The sequence below is a fragment of the Lucilia cuprina genome, chromosome 5 (assembly GCF_022045245.1).
Source record: "Lucilia cuprina isolate Lc7/37 chromosome 5, ASM2204524v1, whole genome shotgun sequence".
NCBI lineage: Eukaryota > Metazoa > Arthropoda > Insecta > Diptera > Calliphoridae > Lucilia > Lucilia cuprina.
In genome coordinates, this window is record NC_060953.1 from 1451900 (window position 1) to 1478658 (window position 26759).

At 27.2% G+C, this 26759-nt stretch overlaps 1 non-coding gene across 1 annotated transcript in view; it reads right to left on the reverse strand.

The window, feature by feature from the left end:
- The window catches only part of LOC111675231, a 266694-nt gene that overhangs the window by 122957 nt on the left and 116978 nt on the right, over positions 1-26759 (reverse strand). Inside the window, exon 4 of the transcript XR_006940948.1 lies at positions 25601-25623. This is a non-coding gene — a transcript (uncharacterized LOC111675231). The remainder of the gene's footprint in view (positions 1-25600; positions 25624-26759) is intronic.

A 26759-nucleotide genomic window follows, 5' to 3' on the forward strand; every position in this document is an offset into this window, starting at 1 on the left:
ATAAATTTAAATTTGAAATATGGAAGAATTTCAGAAAATTGAAAATTTAGTAAAGCGAAGATTAAAACCTTTTCTTATGGTTTAAAGTAAAGGAACTCTAATTGACTTACGACCCTCTTTTTTCTTTACTACAAATCAGCAATTCTTTTATAAAAAAATCAATTATATAATTGAAATAACAAGAAAAAAATTGCTACTGAACTTTTAGAAAAACAAATATATCATTAAATTTTCAAAATACTTTGTATTCATTCCCCCTCCACTAAAATGAAAATAAAACTGTTAAGAAAATTACCCTCTAATCAAATCACAAAACAAATAAAATCAACTTTGACTGACAGTTAAAAATCAACAATTCGTACATAATTATATAAAATATATATTGAATGCAAATCAAGAAAAATTCAAAGAATTTTCCACAAAAAAGAACTACACAACCACTTCAATAACAAGTCATGTAGAAAAAAAATCAAGTAAAGTAAAGAAAATTGTGTAAAGAAATCAAGGTTTAAATTTGAAATTAGAAGACAAAACAGCAACGGACGTGATTTCTATAACAAAATACATAAAAACCACTTAAGTGTGCAATGGACATGACCACTAACTACTTACTACTCTGATGAGGTTAATTTAACATTTCAATGGTATGAACAAAAAATGACACAGTCAAATGAATATTGAATACTGTTGAAATTAGCCGAAAACTTGGGGTAGGAGGTTTTCCAAAGAAAAGTGACCGATTTGCCACTTATTTGAAGCAAAAATTTTGGTTAATTTGTGGCTTTTATGAAGAAATTAAAGGGAAATTGGTTAAAACGAAAAATGTTTATGTAAATTGCTTTTAAATTTTAAAAAGTACTTTTTTCTACAACTTCTTTTTCTAATGAAAAACTCAAAACCGAAAAACATTTTAGTAATTATTCAAATTTACAAGAAAAGTTTTTTTTTATAATTATGTTTAAAAAAGATTTAAAATTTTACAAATTTATTAAATTTCATAGTTTTTGACATTTTCTACAAGAGGGCTTATAATGGGGGTAGGGGTAAAATGGGTATTTCCTTATAATTTTTGTCAAAAATTGTGACTTGCAGCGTGCGCACAAGCTTTACATGAACATACAGATGGACGTACGGACAGACAGACGGACATAGCTAAATAGACTATAGTGCACGTTTGTGCTTTTTTGTAATACCCAAAAATATTTGTAGTATACCAATCGGTTCAGAATCACTTTCTGAGTACTTTCTTAAATAAACACCTAAATTACTTTTGTAACAATCCTGATCTAGAAACCCTAACTAATAGACAATTCTCTACAAAAACCCCATAGATTATTGGCAATTTACTTAGCTTTATAGATGATAATTTGTTACAAAAATCAAATCAAACAAAACGCCACCCTAGAGAGGGAGCTAATATCAACACAAATAGTAATAATACCAGGACAATTTCTACAACAACTGAAGTAAGTAATTATAAAATAGAAAAGCGTGCAAAATTGTCCAATAAGTGTAATTACGAAAAATAACTCTATAGTATACAATAGAGGCAAATGATTGAAATACATACATATACACACACATAAAAAAGAGTGTTTCCAGTGGCTCGGGCAATTGACAACAAAATTGCCTATAATGACAGACATTGGTTGGGCAATGAAATATATGTATATTGGAACCCTTGATTATAAATTTGTTTTAAAAGTTTAAAGGAAAGCCAGTTGTAAGTAACACAGTGATAGATTGAAAAACAAACAAAGAAAATAAAAGGGTTTATTTAGACGTTTATATATACGTATGTAGGTAGTAGTTAGGTAATTGACTTTATCAAACTATATGTTTCAATTCATCAATTATGATTTATATTGTTTTTACTTAAAGAAGGTATTATTATGGTTTTCTTATGTCAATAAAAACCATACATTTAATTAATATTAGTTTAATTAAATTATATGGTAAAATCTTATAATACAGACAAATGATTGAAAGAAAATCACCTCAACAATACAATTGAATAAAACTTAAATCAATTCATTTCATTTCAATGAAAAGGGAGTAAAATTGCAAAAGAACTGCATAACAGTGGTAAACAACCCTTAATGGAGTTTTTTTTGTAATATTTTGCTATAACCCATTGATTTTTATGTTAACCCAGGTCATTCAACCTCTTGCTCTTTCTATTCTTGTCTTATTTAAATATGGCATTATTTTTGTTTTTAAAAAAATACTGCGTATTACTCATGCAAGTTTCCCTTTTCAGCAGTAAAAGATGCAAAAATCATTAAATTTCTTGTAAAATATATATATAAAAGTGCAAGTTTCTTGCAGTGTTGCCAGTTACGTTTTTTATCTCCCCTTTTTAATGTTTTTTTTTCTGAAACTGGGTCTCCCCTTAAGGCTTTTTGTATTACTTAATGCAGTGTGTCAAGGAATGTTTACTGGGGGGCTTTTTTTAGATAAAAACAACGAAAAGGGTTGCTTGATATCTTTAACATTTACAATTTGTTAATCTTGTTTGTTCACGACGTCTTGTTTTTGCCTATGACAGCTGTCATTAACTAAGGTGACAGCAAATATTTTTCTTAATTTTGAGATTATTATTTGATTTTCTTTAAAGAGTTAACAATTGGATAAAAAATAATAAAGTACAGTGTTTACAGTGTAAGCTTCTTTTTAAAAAAATATTTTTACTACTATTTCTTAAACTCTTATATTCGTTAAAGTTTATGTTTTGAATGATAGTACTTTTTCTACTACTATTTTGAAAATATTTTTATTTGGTGTGTTTCTTCTCCAATTTGATACTTTTTACAAAAAGTACTTTTTTAACCAAATAACGCAAAATTTGTTTTAAATGTCATTTTTTGGTTTTATTTCATATTCAAAATTTTTTCCTCAATTTTTGTACTTTTTACACACAGTAAAAATTACTATTTAAAATATTTTTAATTTATACTTAAATTTGGTACTTTTTATAAAATGTATTTTTTACTAATTTACACGAAATGCGTATATTATAATAGCGATAGAATTATGCGTTTGGTGTGGTTTTTTAAACAAATTACTCAAGAGTCTGTATGAATTTGGAAATGTCCGTTAGTCTTTTTGTTCATGTAAACTTTGTGTGCACGCTATAGGTCGTAATTTTTGACACATACTATCCAGAAAATGGTTAAAAACGGTTCATTGTTTTATCTATCACTCGAATATGACAATTGGACTCATAACTATGTCAAATATTCTTGTATCTCTCTGCTAACAATTTTCGTAATGGTCGGATTTAGCTCTCATATAAAATGTCCTTCAGAAAATGATTTGAAGGTAAAAGTTTGCTTATAAGTACCAATAGCATAATGAAAATCTGTATAAATAACTTTAATGTGGACGTAAATCTCTCCACCAATTCTTTTGGTTTTGTATAAGTTTTTAAAAATAATTGTAAACTACTCTTTATTCGAATTTAGTACTTTTTGAAAAAAGTACTTTTCTACTACATTTTTTTTTATTCCCGCAAAAAAAAAATAAAAAATTGTTAAAATTTCTCAAATGTTGGTCGTACAATTTCTAGTTTAAGAAATTGCTATAATGTTTGGCAAATTTTTATTTTGTTTAAGAGAAAATAAAGGAAAAACTTACCCCTAAAATATTTTGCTCATAAAAATTTTAATGTTTTCTTCTTTTAGCAAAACTACACATTAAAATATTTATTTATATTCATACGAGTGTTCATAGAAAAATAAAATTTATATGATTGAATTACTTTTCGATCGTAAAAATTATCCTAAAAATATAAAGAAATAAATCTTAAAATCTCATGAATGCATTGTTAAGCACGTTACAATAGGAGTTAAAAAAGAAGCAATTAATTACGCAATTTAACGCCAAAATAGAAATTGAAGAATTTTTGTATTTTTTATTGTTATAGGAAAAAATGATAAAAAACTGTTACTATTTAGATTGAAGCGTAAAAATCATATGAAATGTTTTTTAAGATAACAATTGACATAGTTTTTTTTCCTTAGCACATTTTCTGTAAACAAAATACTATTTTAGATAATAAAATATTATATTTGCTGCAATAAAAGAAATGCATAAAAATTTGAAGAAAAACCACAACAAAAAGAATAATAAGAAACCAAATCAATTGTATACATAAATAAAATTTTTATATTAGAAATAAAATTGTTAATATTAAGTTCCAATATCAAGCATTATTTCTTATTTCAGGAATACTTAAAGCAAATTTTTATATATTTGTTTATTATTTCTTTTTTTACTCCTGATTTTCCTTTTTTAACAGCAAAAATGATTAATGACTGAATTATGCGAAAAACAACAAAATATTTTTGTTAAAACGTTAAACATGAAACAAATTTTGAAAAAATTTTGCTCGAAAAAAACAACCATTCACTTTGTCTGTTATTTGCTAAGTTTGGCCGTCAGCAAGTGTATTCCTTTAGAAAATACATGATTATGCACATTGCAAAGGATTCTTTAAAATTGCTAACAAAAAAATTATAAATAAATATGTACACAAAAGGAATATATGCTTTTTTATATCCTGTCTAGCTTTTTTGCACAAAAAAAGGTTAAAGTACAAAAAATTGTTATATTGTAGATTATTTTTATACCCTATACGACTATAGTGCGCAGGGTATTATGCGTTTGTATTAATGTTTATAAAATTCAAAAATATTGGTCCTACACACATCTCAATAGACTCTGAATCTTTTTCTTAGTCGATTAAGCTATGTCCGTCCATCTGTGTGTCTATGTAAGCTTGTGCGTACGCTAAAATTTGATAAAATTCGGCACGCCATGGTATCTTAACCCTATTAATAATGGTCGAAATCGATTCATTATTTCTCATAGCCCCCATACAGTAGTACCCCCGAAATAGAGCTTTTGAGCTCATAACTATGTTAAATGTTCCAGAATGATAACAAAACGGCAAAATTAAGTTTTAATAACATTTCTGATGCAAAGATTGGACCTCAATTGACCCAAAAAAAAGAAATAAAAAAAAATAATCCAAAATTTTAATATACTCATTTAATATACTGTAGGGTATCATATGGTCGGTCCAGCCCGACTATACATTCATACATGTCTTGTTTAGTAGTTTTTGTATTCATTTCTGCTGATGTAGCAGAACTTTAAATAAATGTTGCTAAATATGAGAATTTACGGGAAAAGAAAGGAGAAGGTTTAGATTTAAAAATTACACATTTTTTTTAATACAAAAAGTGCTTTTTCTACTATTATTTAAGTACTTTTTTTGGTACTTTTTTAATTAATAATAAAAACTTTTTCATAAAAGTTGTGCTAAACACACATAGTTTGTCTTTTTGCAATTAGAAAAAGTACGTCTTAAATACTTTTAAATCTAGCACTTCACTTGAAAAGTACTTTTTTACTACTATTTTTATTTAGATTTAATTTTCATAAAGTTTTATTTTTCAAAAAAAATTATTTTTTTTTGTCATTTGAAGCACTTATTTATAGTTGATTAGCTAAAAACCCACACTAGTCCTGTTTTATCCCCTCAAAATAAAAGTTAATTAAAAGACATTATTTAAACATATGACAATTAGAAAATTAACTTTAGTAAAAACCAAAAAAGGACCTTTTTGACTGGTTACAAATCAAGAAAATTTTTTTTTTGACAAACTAATGATAATTATAGTTTAAAAATAGCACCTGTGCTTGACGAAAGTAAGGTGCTGACACCAAAGCGTAAAAATCAAAAAATCAACACTTTTTAAGATAATAAAAATAAAATAATCAAACAGCTGGTATATAATAAATGATTTGTGGGCAATTTTTTTTTCATTAAATATTTATGTTTATATGTCAGACACAATTATTGACAGTTTTTGAAATAACATTATTAGACTGGTCTTTAATGAAAAAGGTCATTAAATTTAACGCTTTGCATGTTTGTTTGTTAAGGAAAATACTAACGTATAATTAAACAGTTAATTATGAAAGACACACAACGGTTATAGAAATCAATTTAATTTGAACATAAGGTTCATTAAGACAAATATAATTTGTTTAATTTTTAGAGTTATAAAACTTACAGTGTCTTACACTAACTTATTAGCAAAGCTATATAGCAGACCAAATAGTTTAACTCCTTATATTGAAACATAAATTAAAAAAAATCGATAAAATATAAATTTTTTGTTTAAAATTAATTTAGTTTTTTTAAGAGAAATGTATATTAGTTACTAATACAAAGGGGGTTGTCATAAGCTTGCCTATTCACCAACTGGACATAAACTATTTGTCCAGTAAGTTTATTATTTTTAAAAGATTTTCACTTGATTTTGATCTGATAAATTATGAGCATGATTTAACAAAAAGTTTGTATAATGTATATTTTTAATATTTTGCTATCATCATATTATCAGCTTTAGCTATTTTTTATTGTTGTTTATTTATCTAGTTGAATACATTTTTTTAACCAAATCTGTTATTAAAAAATATTAAGCTTCCCCGTATGCAAACATCTGTTGTATTTAAATGACTTGAAAGATCTTTATAAACATCAAGAACCGGCAGCAACACCCCAATATACATCCACCCGACACTTAATAAATTACTTACTGGTGAAAGCAAAACAGTGCAGGAAAAAATTAAACGAACAACAACTATTTTAAAATTAAAAATTTCTTAAAATTTAAAACATGAAACTAAATTTTTAGAAAAGAAAAAATAATAATGTTATCTAATAAATTTAATTTTTTGTTAAGAATTGTTTACTTTTCCTATACACTGTACTGTACAGTAAATTGTGGTTAACAACAATATATTTATTTTTCTTCTCCACAAATTTTTTCTATTTTTTTCTGCTGAATCAGCAAAAGGATAGACAGACCAAAACCAACATCTTTATAAAGTCAAATAGCAAAATAAATGTATAAATATTAAATAAAAACGAAAACAAGAAGCAAAAAACAAATATATTCAAATAAACCCTAAATTAATAGACAAAAAAACTGTGAACCCAAAAACTACCCATACGAGCTAAAACCATAAGCATTTATGCCTTAAAAATCAACAACCCGCTGTTCGAGAAAAAAATAAACAGACTTCTACAAAAAACCAACTTTTGAATTCTAGAAAGTACACGTGCAATATTTGCATTTGTTGCCAATATAATCGTCTTAAATAATATTGAAATAAATACACAAATTGCTACTATTTTTTATGATTAGAATTATTATCTCATTTATTTATTTTTTCAAACACAGACCCTTTGTTTAAGTGGCTTTGTTTAGGGGAAATTATTAATAGTCCTTTCTTTTTTAGCAAATATAAACAGGATATTGCTAACAAACACAGACATACAGCCACACAAAAGCCCATGTGATGACAATTAAACATTTTTATAAACATTTACAACTTGTAGCTTAGCACACAAGTTGTGTTGCAAGTATAGTAGTTGAACAAGTGCAAAATCTTTTGTTATCGGATTAATTTTTTTTTATACATTTAAGTCGTTAATAGCTACCAAAAAAATATATGAGTAGTTTGTAAAAAAATCATTTTCACCACCCCTGCAATTATATTTTTGATTACTGGTCGACCTTTAATTTTGTTACAATGACTTTCACTTGTTTTGTTTTATTCTGCTGTGGCATGTTTTAGGAATATTTAACATTTTCCAAAGAATTTGTGGTGTTTATTTCCTTTATTAGTAATTGACTCCTCATCATGTCTGGAGAGTACGAGTATTTTGAATTTTTATAAGGATTTATTAGCTTTAATCATTTTATAAGCAGATTTACTACATATGTTGGCAAAAAGTTAACAGTTGGTTGAGCTCATAAAGTTGTAAGATTATTTTTGTATTATGAATATATTTCAATTAAATATTTAGAACTGAACTGAACTAGAACAGAACTAGAACAGAACTAGAACTGAACTAGAACAGAACTAGAACAGAACTAGAACAGAACTAGAACTGAACTAGAACTGAACTAGAACTGAACTAGAACTGAACTAGAACTGAACTAGAACTGAACTAGAACTGAACTAGAACTGAACTAGAACTGAACTAGAACTGAACTAGAACTGAACTAGAACCGAACTAGAACTGAACTAGAAATATCTGTACTTCCTATACCCTTTCCTATTACAACTTTCTAATATTGACCTTATCTCTCTGTGCGGTTGTCTAAATTAAAATCCCTCTTTTCACAATAACATCATGCAACCGTATTTTGTCGTCATTCAACTCCTTCTCAACTTATTTTCTAATCCCATCGATATTTCGTTGAAAATTTTAATCTGTTTTCATTTTTTTTAAGTCTTGTATTTCTTGCTTTTAGTATTTTAAGCCGTGTGCTTAAAATTAGCATTTAATTAAATTTTAGATAAAACCACAATTTAACTTTCATACTTGGCAGACACATTCCAGCTATGAAACAACAAAAACCGTATTAATCCGCCACAAAAGTTACCCCTTTTTAAGGCAAATGCAATTTACGGGTAAGATGGTGTTACAGTACACTGGTGTAATTACAATATACAAATACATGTTTATAAAACATGTACAAACACCCACAAAACCAATACTACTGCAACTACATTTTACTACGAAAACAGTATTAAAGTGGAAATAAGCAGCAGGGTTTAGGTGAATTTTAGTGAAAGACGGCAATGACGACGACAGTTCAGCTTGATTGCACCTTAAAATGCGATTAAATAAATTTCATGGGAGCGTTTGACATTAGTAGAATTTACACTACTAATACCAATATATTAAATCTATACACACAAACCTAAACTAAAGCCAAACAATTGTCTTCTTTTTTTCAACAAAACCAACTGAGGAATGATGTTTGAATGGTCTGTCATTTACAACAAAATCTTCTACATTAATCAGAGTTTGGTTGGTTGCTGCTTCAGTTTAGTTTTTATTTTGTAAGAGATTTTTAGTTGAGGGTGTTGGAAAATTTGTAAAGTACAGTTGTCATTTGGAAAAATCATTATTAACATTACAAGGTATTGCAAACACAAATGATCAAATCAAGCGGGAGGGTGTGACCAAGAAAAACAACAAAATATTTGTTTGTTATTAAGAAAAATCACACTTGAATGCTTGAGTGAAAATTACATGGAGTTGGAATGAAGGATGAAGTGTGCTTATTAATTTCTTGTCATTGCAACAGCACGTGTCCTAAATAAGTGGAGCTGTGTCAATGATAGTGATTAAAGTTGAGAGAAGAGAGGAGTCTTTGTATAAATTTTGATAAGTAGAAACAGAAGAAAGATTTACCAAAATGTAACCAAATTTATTTCAAATCAAATGTTTGTCAAAAAATAATGCAAAAACAAATTGTTGCACTGTGGTTATAAAGGGTCTAGTGAAGTAGAACTGAACTAGAACTGAACTAGAACTGAACTAGAACTGAACTAGAACTGAACTAGAACTGAACTAGAACTGAACTAGAACTGAACTAGAACTGAACTAGAACTGAACTAGAACTGAACTAGAACTGAACTAGAACTGAACTAGAACTGAACTAGAACTGAACTAGAACTGAACTAGAACTGAACTAGAACTGAACTAGAACTGAACTAGAACTGAACTAGAACTTAACTAGAACTGCACTAGAACTAAACTAGAACTAAACTAGAAAAGAAAAAAATATATTTATTCGATTTTATCCTTTTAAAACCACTGTGCCAGTTCTAACATTCATTTGTATTTTTATATTGAATTGTTTGTCTACGAACTAATTTTCATTATCATCATCATTGTCATTATTTTCTCCGCTACAACCCACTTCACACTATTCTTTGCTTCGACTATGGATCTTTTGTTTGTAGGAGTGTGTTCGATTTTAAGTCTTCACTTTTGTTTTTGTTATTCTCTCTCTTGGTCTGTCAGATTTATGGGCTGTCAATGCTTTAATGTTCGGTTACATTTAATGAGTCTTAAGAAAAATGATTTGCAATTAATAATTATGTTCCTTATTGTTTTTCCTTTATACAAAATAAACAAACAAAAAGTTCATTGATACTGGAAGCAATGACAAACTCTTATTATTTTATTTTTGAGGACATGTTGCTTTTATTCATATCTTGTGATATTTTGTTTATAAATACTTTTAATGAATGGTATGGATTTGGTTTGTGTATCTGTCTGTCTGTTGGTCTATTTATCTATGTATCTGTACTTGTTTATGCTTAATTTGTTTTTAGCGTGTCTAAAGATGGACTGCAAATGTTGTCTATTTAATGTCAGATATTAAATCAAAATTCAAACAGGGGTCTATAATTTTCTTTTTCTGAACTACTTATTAGTATTTGTTTGTATTTGTTAAATATAAGACATGAATGTTTTGATTTGATTTTAGAATTAAGATCTAGTTAATTTCAAGTAGTTTAGCCTCAGTTCTAGTTACATTTAAGATCGGTTAAAATTAAATTATTATTCATTATGTAGTGAGTTCTAGTTTAATATATTAAAAGAGCAATTCTATTTTAGTTTTTTTTTTTAATTCATAATTCAAACACCAAAGGACATTCGTAAACAAAATATCCAATCCTTTATTTCCCACAAAATTAGTAAAAATTCAAACTATCTTTTTTACAATCTAATAACTAAAAAGACAAAGTCCATTAACACTTCCTCCCACAACATTTAAGTTAAAGTTTCAAACAATACGCGCTAATGTGAGCAATTAATAAAACTTTACTTACCTAATAACATATTCCCACTACATACAAACACGGTTTACATACAATAAAATTCAAATACTTCCACTATTCAGTTAATGAATTTAGATAATCATCAATGGTAAAATGGACAAAAATGAAAGGATTTCCTTTATATAAAATTTCCGTTATATTACAAACTAAATATTATTACAAATAAACATGATACATCATATTTTCATTTAAAAGAATCCTTTTGTTGGTTTTATTTTCTATTTGACTAATTTACAGCAATTATTCACTTTCATATAGTGAAACGCCTTCTAATGTCAAAAAAAGGGGAAATCAAATAGAGAAAATAACAGACATTAGCGCCACTATTGTTAATGGTCACTATCATAAATCTATGATCTGTCTCGTACTCTTTGTTTTTCTTTCCTCCAAACTAAATTCAAAATAAATATTAAAATAATTTGCTATGTTAACAAAAACACCAAAAAACTTCATATAACATGACATGCCATTAGCACAACATTTATTTTAATCAAACAAAACTAGAAACAAATTCAAACTCGTATGTGGAAAAAAAGAGCATTGAGCAATGTAAATCCTCAACATAAGCAAATACATAAAATACAGGTGATCTTTATCTTTTAGACAAAAATATTTATGCACCTTGCATTTGTTTCATACTAACCAACCACATGCTACAAGTTAATGTTTAACAATTAGTCAAACTAACGCGGTCTAAATGTCTACACCGATATTAACTCAATTCAACTCATTCTAGACACTTTTACACTTGTTTCTTTATTTCCAAAAGAAAACTATTCTTACCTTATGTCGGTGTGTTAAAGACATTGGACACTAATGAACGATTTTTATTTCCTGTCATTTAAGACATTTTGATCATAATTTATGATAGTGTTGTTGCTTGCATTCCTAGGTGGTAAAAGTAGAGTATGTTTTTAGGGGGTGCCAGTTGACTATATGGTTTTGCATAATTTTTATAGCCTAAATATAATTTTATATGTATTTACGGGCATTTTTACATTGTTAACACATTAAAAGGTTTTATTTGATGAATATCTTTATTTAAAAAACTTGAAACTTATTTGAATATTTTAATTTTGGGTGTGAGGTATTTAGGCACTTAAATAGCCATGACCATTTCTTTTAGTTAAAATATTTTATAACAAAATTGTAATCAGGTGTCAAAATGACAGCTTGATTAACAGGCCTAAATGGGCAAAAATTAGAAAAAATTTAAAAATGAGCAATTTACTCAACTAGAACTGAACTAGAACTGAACTAGAACTGAACTAGAACTGAACTAGAACTGAACTAGAACTGAACTAGAACTGAACTAGAACTGAACTAGAACTGAACTAGAACTGAACTAGAACTAAAGTAGAACTGAACTAGAACTGAACTAGAACTGAACTAGAACTGAACTAGAACTGAACTAAAACTGAACTAGAATTAAACTAGAACTAAACTAAAACTGAACTAGAACTTAACTAGAACTGAACTAGAACTTTTCATAAAATTTCTGTAAATTTGCGTTAAGTTCTTTAAATCCTCTTTATGAATTTCTGTCCATGTTTCTATTTTATTTATCACAACAATCACCTTTAATTCTTAAACAAAAAACTTTCAATTGTTTTCCACACAAAGGACACATGTGGTCTCTAGACAAGTAATTTTCTATAGGCACTGGTCATCCAATGGTCAAAAACTCTCTGGATTAATTTATGATGATGGGCAAACAAATAATGTTCGATGCCACAAAAAAAATCCCTTTTCAATAAGAAAATTGACAAATATATAGAAAAAATACAGAAATTTTAATTTATTGCAATTATAAATGCTAAAGCATGAAAAACTATTTACTAGATTTAGTACACAACAAAAGACACGTGACTTCTGCCCACAGATGAAAACAATACAAAATAGTTGATTCTTAAATTTCCAAAGAGAAAAACTATGGTCACTAAAACGAAATGAGGAAAAAATGAAATTATATGTGACAAAGGCCACTGCTGGCTGGCGTTTGTCATTTCCTTTAGTTTGGCGGTCAACGGAATAGATTTATATGCTTTGTTTTCCAAGGAGGAAAAAAAAAAGTGATAATACGGTTTTAAGTAAATGTTGACCAGTGTCATACCCAAGGCTTATTTGATAAAAATTTACTTTTGTATTTTATTTGTTAAAAGCCTGCGGTAAATGTATCCTGAGTGTTTTACAAGAAGTAAAAAATAAAAGGACACAAAACATTGTAACAATTTTAAATGGCGATTAAATCTACTGTCAGTGATGGATGGGCCTAGGAATAAAACATAGTCTGGTTTGTAGACTAAAAGGAGGGAGGTTTTTGCTTTTAGTTGTTGAAACACTTCCGGTACAACATTGTTAACACATTTGTTTTAATTTAGGGGAAATGTGAGATATGAGAAAATATTTTATAAATAATGCAGAAATTTTTGGGGAAAATTATTTATTTCTTAATTTTTTTTATACGTTTTTTTAATGTTACAAAAATTTATTGATACCGTTTGAATTAATTGAATTTTTTGCCGACTTTCGTTTTTAATTTTTTTTTTTTTTTTTGAAATCATGTCATTTTCATTTTATGCCTTTTATTTTTAGTCGTCAATATTGATTCGTTCAATCACTTGCAGTGTTTGAATAAAAAAGTGACATGTCATTTATTCATTCGTTGTTTTTCTTGTACATGTGTTAATGAACACTTTGCTTTTATTCGTTGAAAGGAAAAAACTCTGTACATTGTAGTACAAATTTAATTTAGTTAATTGAAACAATTTGTATTGTATTTATTTGTTGTTGCTACTCTACAGCTACATGCATCATGTATTCACTTAAACAGTATTGTTTTCTACATAAATTCAGGATTTAATACAGTTTTGTATCATAGCACAGTGGATCGAACTAGAAAAAGGTGAGAAATTTTTAAAAATATATAACCTTAACATTTCTGAAAAAAAGGATATATGGGCAACTTTGTTGGAAGTTGTTCAATTCGAAAAATATTTAACGGAATATTTTATGAACCTTATAAGCCATTCATAAAATCAATTTGATCTCATTTAATTAATAATTGCACTTCTTGTGGAATTAAAAAATATATATTTTTGAAAAAAAGGATATATGGACAACTTTTGTATTTTTAGAAAAATTTCAACAAAATCTTCTAGACACTTTGAGGATCCTATAAGACTTTCGTATAGATAATTTAAAAGCATTCGTTAGAAAAATATGAATTTTATAGAGTTTTAAATAAATATCTTTCAGTTTTGAAATAATTTTTTTTTATCATTTCTAACACTGTCCTTAACATTACATTTATTTTGCATTGAAAAGAAACGAAAATATTCATTAACAAAACTCCTTTCTTACCTACAAAATTTATTTAACAACAATGTTTTAAATAAACGTGATTTAATTTAAAAACCTTAAGAGAGAAGAGGTTTTTAACAAACATGACTTTATAATTGAAATGTTTTTAAAAATTTATGGTTAAAAAACAGCCACAAACGATTTTAAATCATTTAAAGAAATTCTTTAAATAAAACAAACATTTCAACACTTGTTAGTTGAGCACAGTCGAGGGAGTAATGGCAATGATATATTTAATTGTATTCTTCTCCTGTATCAATTTACTGCTTAAGAATTTATTTTAGTGTTAAAATCAACATTATTAAGTAACTCATGCATACATAATAACTTAAATGTTTTCGACCTCAAACTCTTTTTCTGGTTGTGTCTGTTGGCACTTGAAAAGTCTTGCTATTAAGGACAATGTGTTTTTGTAATATATTTGTATAGATATTAAATAGGCAGAACTTTGTAAACTATTTGTAATATTTGTTATTTCATACTTACAACAATGTTCGAAAAGACATTTAAAATGCAACAAGCAAAATAAGTAAAACAGGATATTAAGGAAATTGCATAAGGATATACAGGATGCGAAACCGAATATTTGGAATAAATATGTAATATCATATCTTCTTTTAGATAATGTTGTTATTTAATCCCAGCACCCTGTATTTTTTCTATAAAATCCTGCTATTACTTTAGGTCATATACTTTAATGTAAAATTGTCTTAACATTGTTATAGTTTTCTAATTTTTTAAGCAATTTTAAAAGTAGTCTATGAATCCTTTTTCTATTTTAGTTTTGGAAAATTTTAAATATGAAAACTTTGTTATGTATAGAGAATTCAACAGTTTACTTTATAAGTTCTCCGTATACTATACGGTATTCAATCTTCGCTTTAATATTCAAAGCAATTTTCCAAACATGTCGGCTCAAATCTTTTCCTTTTACGAAATTTTAAATATGAAAAATTTGTTATGGGAAAACAAAGTTAATTGTTTAATTTATACGACCACAGTAAACCATCAGGTATTCAATTTTACATTTCAAAGCTATCTTGAGGAAATTTCCTGGACACATAGTAATTTTACAGCTTTTTTCTGAGGAAATTTTCTATTTAAAGTCAAATTAATCTGAGATTTTAAACAGTTAGAAGAGACAGTCTTCCCGAACAGTTGAGTTTGTCCACTCAAGCAAAATACATTATGATGATATCCTAGCTTGAAGTGTGTATTTTATATGCAAATACAATGTTGCATTTATGTCATACAATACAGCCTCAGGTAATTTAAAATAGTTCCTACACTTGCTTGCCTAAGCTTAAACAATGCACCTCACCACCCACTGGCTTCAGTGATAACTTCCTTTCCTTACGTATACAATTACAAAACGAAATTTTGCAAAATTTACAAAACATTTTTGGAAAACAATAAATGCCAACACTATTGTAGGAAAATGTCACTCAAAAAATGGTTGTTGCATCTTTAATACTTGTTACTTACACATGCACACAAGCCCAACAGTTCGAAAAGGTGTCAAGGTATCACTTTTAGTCTATGAATATTTTTAGTACAGGAATACTTTGGGGATTTAAATTTATATGCTTCTGCATTATCTCACATATGTATGTTCATACTGTATGTAATTGAGAGATAACTAGTTACTTAACATATCACAGGTAATGTGTTTGGGAGCCATTTGTCACTTTAATTTCTCTAAGTAAACTAGAGTGTAATGAACTTAAATATATTTTAAACTAAAGTTTAGGAAGTAGTAAATTAATCTTAAGAAGTGTTAATAGTCATAAATAACTAACCATATAATTAACCCTAAGTAAACAGACAAATCACCACTTTTTGATATAATCCCCGAACTGCTGAGATTTGCTACTGCCTGGAGTATGATGACAGCATGTGTAAGATTACACACTTCCTCAACTCACTCTAAATGTAACACCTTTTTACAAAACAATACATTTCATAAACAATACATAAGAAATGGTGTAAAATTAAGTATGAGTTCATTACGGTATTGTTCTGTGGTGTAACAAACATCTTTTGTATTTGTCGAAAGAATTTTATAATGAGTAAAATGTGCATATGTCACAAATGATTTAGAATACAATGTAAGAAAAGCAAAAAAAAGAAAACAAATGAACAAATATTTATTTATTTACTTAAAAACAATAATTTAATTTAAAAGGAATAAAAGGATTTGATTTGAAATCAAATTAAAGGAATTTTTAAATTAAAAAAAATCAAAATTTAAACAATTTAACAATGAAAAAATGCGTGAAAATAAGATAGTGAAAGAAGATTTTTTAAATTTAATAAAGAAAAATTCGCGTTTAAAACAAATTCTAAAAAATTTTGTTTTGAAAGAAAATTTCTAGAAAGTTGTTAAGCATTTTTCTTAAAGAAATGTTTTGTATCTGTCTCTTGTGTTTAATTCTTAAATAACTACACCCTCCAAAATTTGTAATTTTTAAAGATTTTTCTTTGAAGTTCAACAGGATATTCACCATGTTATAAATATTCCAGATAATATTTACAAATATTTTCTTTACAAAGGAAAAATAAAAATTAATGGTTTGTACCACAAAACAATAACTAAAGAATTAACGTAAATCTACAATATTTGCAAAATTTCTTTAACAAAAAATCTATTGACCCATCAATAAATTTGCTATTTTTTTTAGAAAAAATAAAAACAACGTAGAATTCTGAAAATAAAATAGAAATGTTACTAAATGAAGGAAAGCCAACATAATAATAAAATTTTATTGAATTTCCTGTTCAACAACAAGGAATAGTAGTTTCCTAGTAAATCTTTGCAGGATTAGTACGTCTTAACAAATTTTAGCTTAAGATTTTTCATTAAAAGAAAAAACACGCCTTTTTCGTTAGACTTGTAGTTTTCATTACATCTTTGCTCCAAAAAATAAATGATTTTTTTTGCCGTCCTATAAAACTTATGCCCTGAACAGGAAACGACAACAATTGGGCGCGGAAATAACACTAAAAATAATAGAAAATCATATAAAATTCAATTGCTTTTTCTTTTCTTAACATGTTTATGTTGTCTATGCATTGATTAAAATCTTAACTGGTCTTGTGTAGTTTAGTCTAACATACTAAATTTTCTGTTGTCCTGTCATCCCGTCTATAATGAGGTAATTTTGACGTTTGTCACTCAATGACTGTGGAATGTTGTTGACTATTGTATCGACCGGATGTCAAATGAAATTGTAATGATTATTGTGGCAATTGCTTTAAATTGCCAATTGCAATTTTGTTTCTATTTATATATTTCTTACTACGACAACAAAAATTTTCTTAGGTTTTGTATGATTGCTGAGTGGTGCAAATTAAACTCTAGGGAGGTTTTTAAACAATAAAAGAGGACAAGACAAAATTTCTACGTATAAGTGGCAAAACCTAGGTGTATGTCTTTAGGAAAAATTGCAGAGAAGAGAACTATCTAAGAAATTAAACTAAAATAAATATAAAATGCTGAAAAAGTGTTATTAAACTAAGGAAATAGTATAGTCTAATCGAGTGTATAGTCTAATCTGTGTACTAGCATGTAGTCTAGTCTATAGTCTAGTATACAGTCTAGTCTATAGTCTAGTCTACAGTCTAGTCTATAGTCTAGTCTACAGTCTAGTCTATAGTCTATTCTATAGTGTTATCTATAGTCTAGTTTATAGTCTAGTCTAGTTTATAGACCATAGTCTATTCTATAGTCTAGCCTATAGTCTAGTCTAGCCTATAGTCTAGTCTATAGTCTAGTCTATAGTCTAGTCTATAATCTAGTCTAGTCTATAATGTAGACTATAGTCTAGCTTAGATTCAGTCTACAGCCAGTTTTTATGTTTTGAACTTTCATTAAGATCCTTTATGTTTTGTAAAAAAATTTAAAACCAAAACGTTTGAATATCTAATTATTGTAACGGAAAATTTTATGTAAATTAAATTACCCATTGTATTGGCTGCCAAATAATCCCCACTGCTAAACAATTTCATAAATTATTATTTTGACATTTAAACAATTTTGATGAACTATCAACAAATTGATAAAAAACAACATATCTTTTTCGATTTAAAATGATAGATTACCTTTAAAGATTTAATAAGATCAAAAGATACTCATTAAATATTCAAACAATTTTTTGGATTGGTTTTCCAAACTCAACCAAAGAAAAAATATCATTATTATTTAATATTTGTAACAAAAGATCAACAAATCGATTTAAATACAAAAACAATTAATAAACATTTTGCTTTCTCTCTCTTGCTTTTCATTTACATAGGAAAACTGATCTTTACAAGCATGACAAATCGCAAAAATCAATTCATAATTATAATGATGATGGAAGAATACAAGCAGAGAGAAATTATTTATGTAGATCTTTTTGAAATCTTATGCAAACGAACCTAAATCTCGTTAGGGGGTCGCTGGTTCTGGTCTTGCCAACAAAAATGTTTGGTTTTTTTTTTTTGAATATAATTATTTTAAGACGTCATATCACTTTGATTGAAAACTAATAGATCATCAATGACAGTTAATCTTGCGCGCACACACAATAAAACCGTGTGAGTGAAAAATTGAAAAAAAAAGAAATTTAAATGAGACTGTGGTGCTGTTTAATAGAATTTTACTTCTTTAGAGGCTAAATATCTACCATTTAGTAATAAGAACACAGCGGGTAAACGTTCGCTATAGAAAATCTTTAAGTGAACAGTTTGTTTTTTGAAAAACGGCAACTGTCAGCTGTTGTTAGGGAGAAGAAAAGAAAGCTCTCTTTTTTAGTGTCATTAGCTGTCAAGAATATTTAGAATAGATTTTTTGTTTATGTTTAATAATGGTAACGCCCCTAGTGTTAAAACCAGCTATTAAAAAATAAATAATTTTTCAGCACTAAGTTATAAAAATTAACCTTTAAAAGGCAAATTAAGGAGAGCTAACATTTAAAACAGAGATATACAAAGAGCTCTCTCATGAGCCTGAAAGCTCTCATTCAAAATTACATAAGTTTATATATAAACTATGTCGATAGATATAGTTGAGAATCTTGTTTCTTTAAGTTTTTACGTCCCCTTTATGGCCCCATTTACTGCTTAAAGGTTAATTGCTTCTTCTAAAAGTTACACTTGCGTGCTTAACCATTAAATTTTTAACCAAAAATATACGTGATATACGTGACTTCTTGTTAAAGTTTTCTTCGCATTTCAATAACCCCTTTTCTTAAGATTTCTTCTTTACAAAACCCTTTTTCAAATTTTTTTTTTCGCATATGTCATAAACATCCCTCCCCAGAAATAAAGAACCGTCAGTCCCCTTTTCTTCTTACAAAATAATAAGGTACCAATTTTGGTTTGATTTGTAGACATTTTATTGCTTTTATTGATGGGCTTTTATCAAAATTATCAGTAACTCATAATCATAATCGTTTACTGTTCATATCATTTAACGATACACAAGTATTTCCTAAAGATTTGATGGATTATCAGAACATAACAGCTTTGTCTTAGACACTCAAAAGGTGATTTTCATGGTTATTTTACTTTTACCTTTAGGTTATGTTTATTTTGTTTGTTTTCAAATCGTTTACCATGTAGACAAATCTTCCTTAGGGAGCTCATGACTTTGAGGTTTTTTCTACTGTACCATGGAAGAATTTTTTATACGGGTTGTGTTTGAGTTGGTAATTGTTATAAAAAAGGGGTATCTAGCTTTCTGGGTGTGTCACACATGTCTTGGGAAAATTCTTTCTTTTACTTCTAGTTAGTTTTGGTTTGTTTGACATGATACAGCAATAAATACATACATATTACAAAAATTACTCAATTTGTCCATGGGGGGTATCAAACATATTTTAAAGGAATTTGGAAAACATTTTTTTAAATAAACTTAAAGATATGCCAAATTATAGCAGTTAGCTATAACTCTTAAAGTTTTTTTGAATAAACTTTATTAGCGGAAAATCTTGTTAAACCAAAGATTCATTTACTATCGTTAAACATTTCTTTTTAATATTTTAAGCCGTATTTTATAGCTTTCAAATAAAACTTCCTTTTAAACCCCCTTTTTCCATTCACCAATTTATAGCCCCTGCATAAACAAAATTAAGTGGCAATCTACTTAATTAGAAAATGGTATCATTAAAATTTTCTTTAAAACCAAAACAAAATCATAAATTTATTTGCACTTTTAAATCCCAACAATCTAAAACAAACTACAAAACAATCATAAAATTTTATGATTTGACTCTTTTTTTTCGCGTTTTTTGTTTATTAGAAAAAGCCTTCAAGAAGAGACACCCTCATCTATGTATGTATATTTGCACGTTGATTGTCTAATGGAAAATCTAATTTTCAAAAATTTTCACTCGCGCACACAAAACATAAACCAATTTTATGGTTTAACTAGAACAAGACCTAGGTCCTGCCATTTCCCTTTGCTGCTAATCTCTATGGCTCGTAACATAAATTCTGCAAACGTTGTTAAGCTGCGCAACGAAACACTCGCAATAATGATGGCCAAGTAAAGGAAATTATGAGGAAAAAGGGCTTTTCCTAAACCAACACACAATACAATGACATTATTAGAGTTGTGAAAGTTTGTTGTTTAGTTGAAATGTTTAATGTTTTGCATATTAAAAGCATTTTGAAAACATAAAATTATGCCAATAAATATGCTCGCCCACAAGACTAGAAACGACAGGAACTTTAAAGGGGGGTAATATAGTAGGATTTTTGGGAAAAATCTAAATTGTAACTTTTATACATTTCATTTTAGTTGGTGTCATCATGTCTGTTACCTTGTAAGGATTTAGTCATGCAAGTAAGAAAATATTTATTCAACTGATATGAGTAGAGAAATTTACATTTTCTTATAATATTCATAAGACTTGTCCTGACATGTTTGGTTTTATTAAATGTTGATACGTTTTGCTTATTTTTTTTTTTAGAATTAGGAATTAGTTTAACCCATAACTGGTAACACCTTCCATTATTTTATCATAACAAGCATTTCATATTAATAAGAAATCATTGCTGCCCCAAATGGGTTAATGTTATGACCTGGGGTTAAGTTATTCATTTAAGAAACCCAAAAAGTATAATCAACATAAATGAACTCCAAAAAAAAAAAACAAAATATAACGATTGAAGATATTTCTTGTTTTAAATAAACAACAGTAAAGTTTTGCATAATATATATGAAAACAAGTGACAGGAATCTTTTGCATGCACAGACATGCAAGGTCCTAAGGTACAAATACCCAAATGTTGATAAAAGGACTTAACCGAAACTTAATTACACTTCTTCAAGTCAGTTGAAGATTTCCCTAATAAAATTGTCCGTAAAAATGTTTCTGTTAAAGAGTTTTTATAAAATTTTTATATAAACTTTGTAAAGAACAAGTTTTTGTTTAAAATGCTTCTATAAAAAAACTTTCTGTAGAGAATTTTTTCAATTTAAAAACATAATGTTGTCTGTTGCGAAAGCTTTTTTCAAACATTTTATTATAGAAAAATTTTCCTTTAACAATGTTTGCATAGAAAAAATTTCTGCGGAGAATTTTTTATAGAAAAACTTTCTATTGAGAATTATAAAACTTTATTTTCAGAAATTTGTCTATATAAAACTTCTGTTGAGAATTTTTCTATAAAAAAACATTTGATTTCGGTTGAAAACTATTCTGTAGAAGGTGTACCTCTGGATATCTTTTCTATAGAAAAATTTGGTTATCAACTTATATATAGAAAAGCTCCTCTTGATTTAAAATCTTTCACTTGAGAATTTTTGTATTAAAAATATTAAATTTAGGAAAATGTCTATCGTGAAATTTTTATAGAAAACATTTTCTTTAGAATCCATAACTTTTCATTACTTTTCTTTTCGTCTTTAAAATTCTTGTAAAATAAAATTAAATAGAATTTATTTTGAAAAAGGTTTTTGTTACAAAAATGTCCTTAAAAGGAGAAACGTTTCTTTAAGTTTTGTGGTTGTACTGTAGGGTACAAAGAATAAATTATTTTCTTTTTAATATTTGATCTTCACTCAACGTATGTATGTGGTTAACACATAAAATAAACTGAAACTGTTCATCATTATTTTCAGCATGATGAATACATTTAAAGTTGCAGGCAGTAGTTTTGCTCCACAAAAAGTCCTACATCCATTCGAGCTCATTTTCCTGGCTCATCATGTAAATATATAACAAAAATCATCAAGAAAATGTTGTTTGAAAAATCAACATAAACTTTCAGCAAGACTTCAATATTAAACAGTGATGGGTAGAAACTTTCATACGGGTGTGAAGCATTATATAACAAAGTTTGACACGTTTGCAAAATATAACTTAGGATAAGGATTGATTAACAAATTCTAAATTGTAATTTAATTGATTTATTTTGTGAAATTCAAATTCAAGAAATATTTCCTTAAATAAAGTTTTGTAAAAAATGCCCTTAACTGCTTCAATGTAATGTTTGCAGTAAATTAAAAACAGCCTTCATTTATTTTAGTTTGTATTGCAAAAATTTTAAATAAGAAAAGTTTTTTTATGACTCTCTAAAATCGAGGAATGACTTGTGACACAAAATGATTGTAGAAACTGAGTTGGTAACAGTTATGTTTAACAACTAATTATAAAACAGTTGAATTTGTCTCTAAATAAAGTAAACTAAAAACACACTTAACTAAATGTTGTTTTAACTTTTATGTGTCTGAGGTTGTGTTCAAAAGTTCAATAGAAAATTCAACAAAACAGTCTAAAGCACAACTTCCTTTTTCCTGATGTATTTTTATTTCTATTACGTTTTAACACATATTTCCTGTAGCTTAAAGGAGGTAAAATGGTAGTTTAAAGTTTTTTACATTTAACCCTTTTTATTATTATCTATATCCTTCCGTTTGTGATAATTTTAGACAAATTTTTGTAACAAAGACATGGAGTCAATATTATGAAATATGAGCTGATAAAAAAGGATTTTGGCAAAAGTTTAACCAAGGTAAAGAGATAAGAGGATAACCAAAAAATGAGAATATAGTCTTTTGAGCTGATTATATTGTACACTTCAGAAAATAAAGTAAATTTGTTAAAAAACAAATTTCATAATTAGATTTTAATCAAAATTCTATGGTTTACATTTTTATGACTTCAATAAATTTAAATTTTCAAAAAATACGTTACAGACCTGTTGGCGCTAGAATAAACAATTATATGTTCATGCTGCTCAAAGCATTAGTCACACTTGTCCTATTTAATTTATTTATTCATATTCTCCTACATAAGCTTAACGGTCTATATGTATATATATATTTTTTTTCGTCATAAAACAATAAAAAAATATAAAATAAAAATTAAAATAAGGAGTGTCTTGTTATCACACATATTCATTTCACTCTTCAATTTATATCACTTTAGTTTTATGACTCTGTTTAAGACATAAAATTCACATATTTTTTTCTACTTCTTTTCTTACGTAAATTTATTTTATTTTAATTTTATTTTAAGGACTTAAAATAAAAAGAGAATTTTATAGTCTAAACATACGATTACATGCATTAAATAAATATAGTTTGCATGTTTTATATTCGAACGTAAAAGGCGTAGAGAGGGGGAAAAGGGGAAACTGAACATAAAATTCTTACTTAAGGTGGGTCTTTCGTAAAACAAAACAAGCAAATGGAAATAGATAAAAATACTCGTTATAATGTAAAAAAATGAAATAAAATTCATTCAAATGCAAAACTTAATTAGGAAACTGATGCCTCAATGTCTGCTGTAAAAATACACAAGAACACTGAAAGAAATGTTACCATATCACTTTAGAATTCTTGAGAAAAACTAGAATTTGATTTTGGTGAGAGGCAAACTAAACACAACTGAACTAGAAATGAACTAGAATTGAACTAGAACTGAACTACAACTCAACTAGAACTGAACTAGATCTGAACTGGAACTGAACTAGAACTGAACTAGAACTGAACTAGAATTGAACTAGAACTGAAGTAGAACTAAACTAGAACTGAACTAGAAATGAATTAAAACTGAACTAGAACTAAACTAGAACTAAACTAGAACTGAACTAAAACTGAACTAGATCTGAACTGGAACTGAACTAGAACTGAACTAGATCTGAACTAGAATTGAACTAGAACTGAAGTAGAACTAAACTAGAACTGAACTAGAAATGAATTAAAACTGAACTAGAACTGAACTAGAACTGAACTAGAACTGAACTAGAACTGAACTAGAACTGAACTAGAACTGAACTAGAACTGAACTAGAACTGAACTAGAACTGAACTAGAGCAGAAGTAGAACTGAACTAGAACTGAACTAGAATTGAACTAGAACTGAACTAGAATCGAACTAGAACTGAACTATAACTCTTCGAAAACGTGTTTATAGAAAATATTTAAAAGAAACAAATTTAATATATTTCTTTCAGTGTAACACCGTGAGCATAACTAGTGTGTACTATTTGTATAAACATTTGCGTTAATTTGTTTTTCTTTAAAATATTTATTATTTTTTTTTTAATAATCTTGACAAGTCATAAATTAAACATTAGCTACAGAAATGTGTAAATAATATTAAAAAAGCAAAAATTCTTATAAACAAAATTTCTAAACTAAGGCAAGACCTTGAAAATTCATTAAAATGAAATTTGGTTAAGAAACAGGTGTTAGAATTTTTATAGGTTTTCGAAAAAAACTAATAAACAATAATTAATTACAATTATTATGGGTTGAGTGATAGTGTGGCAAGTTTAAGTTCTGCTTCAAGTACAAGTCAATATTAGAGCTGTCAATATAATCATTATTTTTATATTTAATTATAGGTTTTGTTTTGGTTTTGTAATCAAATAAATTGATTACTTTGTTAAAACAAAAAACCCTTTCTTTACATGTTACATATGAAATAATAATAAAATTTATTTATAACATGTGTTTGTATGCTAGATCTCTTAAACTCTACTAGATCTTTAGCCCACGAAAAAACTAACCCCTAAAAATAAGGCTCTAACCCATTAAGTGTTATGCTGTGATTTTCGTGATTACCACCTTTTCTCTCCTTCAAGTACGAGTACTTGCCTAATAATGAATTTTCTTTGTAACAAAATAATTTATTTAATTTTCTTTGCTAATGAATAATGATGTTATTTAATGCTTTGACAGTTGAAATATAAAAATTGAATTGAATATAAAGAAATTAATTGAAAATGTTATGGTTATAGAAAAACCACTACATTAGTAGAAATAAATAAAATAAAAATAAAACTATTAATAGTTTAAGTTGTAATGATAAATGATGATTTTCTTTTTGTTTAAAGCAGAAAAGCCACTTAGGTTGCTAATAATACTTAAATTTTTTTTCTTTTGTCTATTGTATATTAAATGTTGAAAAGACCCTTTGAGTTAAATGAACAACTTGGTTAGTTTTCCTTTAATGTGTTTTGTGTTAATTAAAAAATAGAAAAACTATGATTAAATAAATAAAAAGACTTACCACAATTTCCGTTATATTATTGACTGTAATAGAGAATGAAAAAAATCTATTAATGAATTATTTAATAAGCATGAAAACTAAATGATTTTTTTAAGAATTTTTTATATAATCTTTTTTAAAAAATTTTAAAGGAAATCATTAGAAGTAATTTAATGACTTTCGCTATAGATGATTAAAAACCAGTGAGGATTTCAAATATCATTATATATGTCAGTTACTTCAATTCGTTATCCAAATTATGTTTAAAAAAAAATTCTCATATTTTTTTCAGAAAATTTTTTTGCAGAAAATGCCGCGTTAACTTTGATATTTATCTGTATTGACAGGCATTAATAACAATTTTAAATTAAATCATTTAAGAAAAATTGCATTTTTTATTTCGGCAACAATGTCTGTAAAGTACTCTTTACTAAAACCTGTTTAAAATTATAAAACTTGAATTACATCAGAATTATGTTAAAATGTTTTAAAATAATATTTGATTCTTTTTCCCTTCCAGTTGATTTCAGTTTTAGTCCAGTTCTAGTTCAATTTTAGTCTTAGTTTAGTTCTAGTTCAGTTCAATTTCGATTCCAGTTCAGTTCTAGTTAAGTTCTAGTTCAGTTCTAGTTCAGTTCTATTTCAGTTCTAGTTCAGTTCTAGTTCACTTCTAGTTCAGTTCTAGTTCAGTTCTAGTTCAGTTCTAGTTCAGTTCTAGTTCAGTTCTAGTTCAGTTCTAGTTCAGTTCTAGTTCAGTTCTAGTTCAGTTCTAGTTCAGTTCTAGTTCTGTTCTAGTTCAATGTGCAAATTCGCATGTTGTTGGATAATCCTAGTGATTATATTGTAGGGTATAGATATCATAAGCTTCAGAAATTTTTGAAAAGTAATGTTTAAAAAGAAAAATATCATTTCAATTATACTTAAAAGTTTGAATTTTTGTATAAAAAAATATTGTTACTTAAAAAACAACAACAATTGTGAACATTCGTCTCAAATTACATGCCTGCTGTTGAGTTTTGGTCCCTTTTGTTAGATTATTTTTTTTCGATTTAAAATTCAATTTAATCCTTAAATACTTATTGAATTTAAAATTTCCTTAAAATTAACAATGTTTTGTTGTTGAAAAGTAAATCTATGAAAAATGCATTTTTAATGCCTGTAACAAGTAGTACTCCGGCGG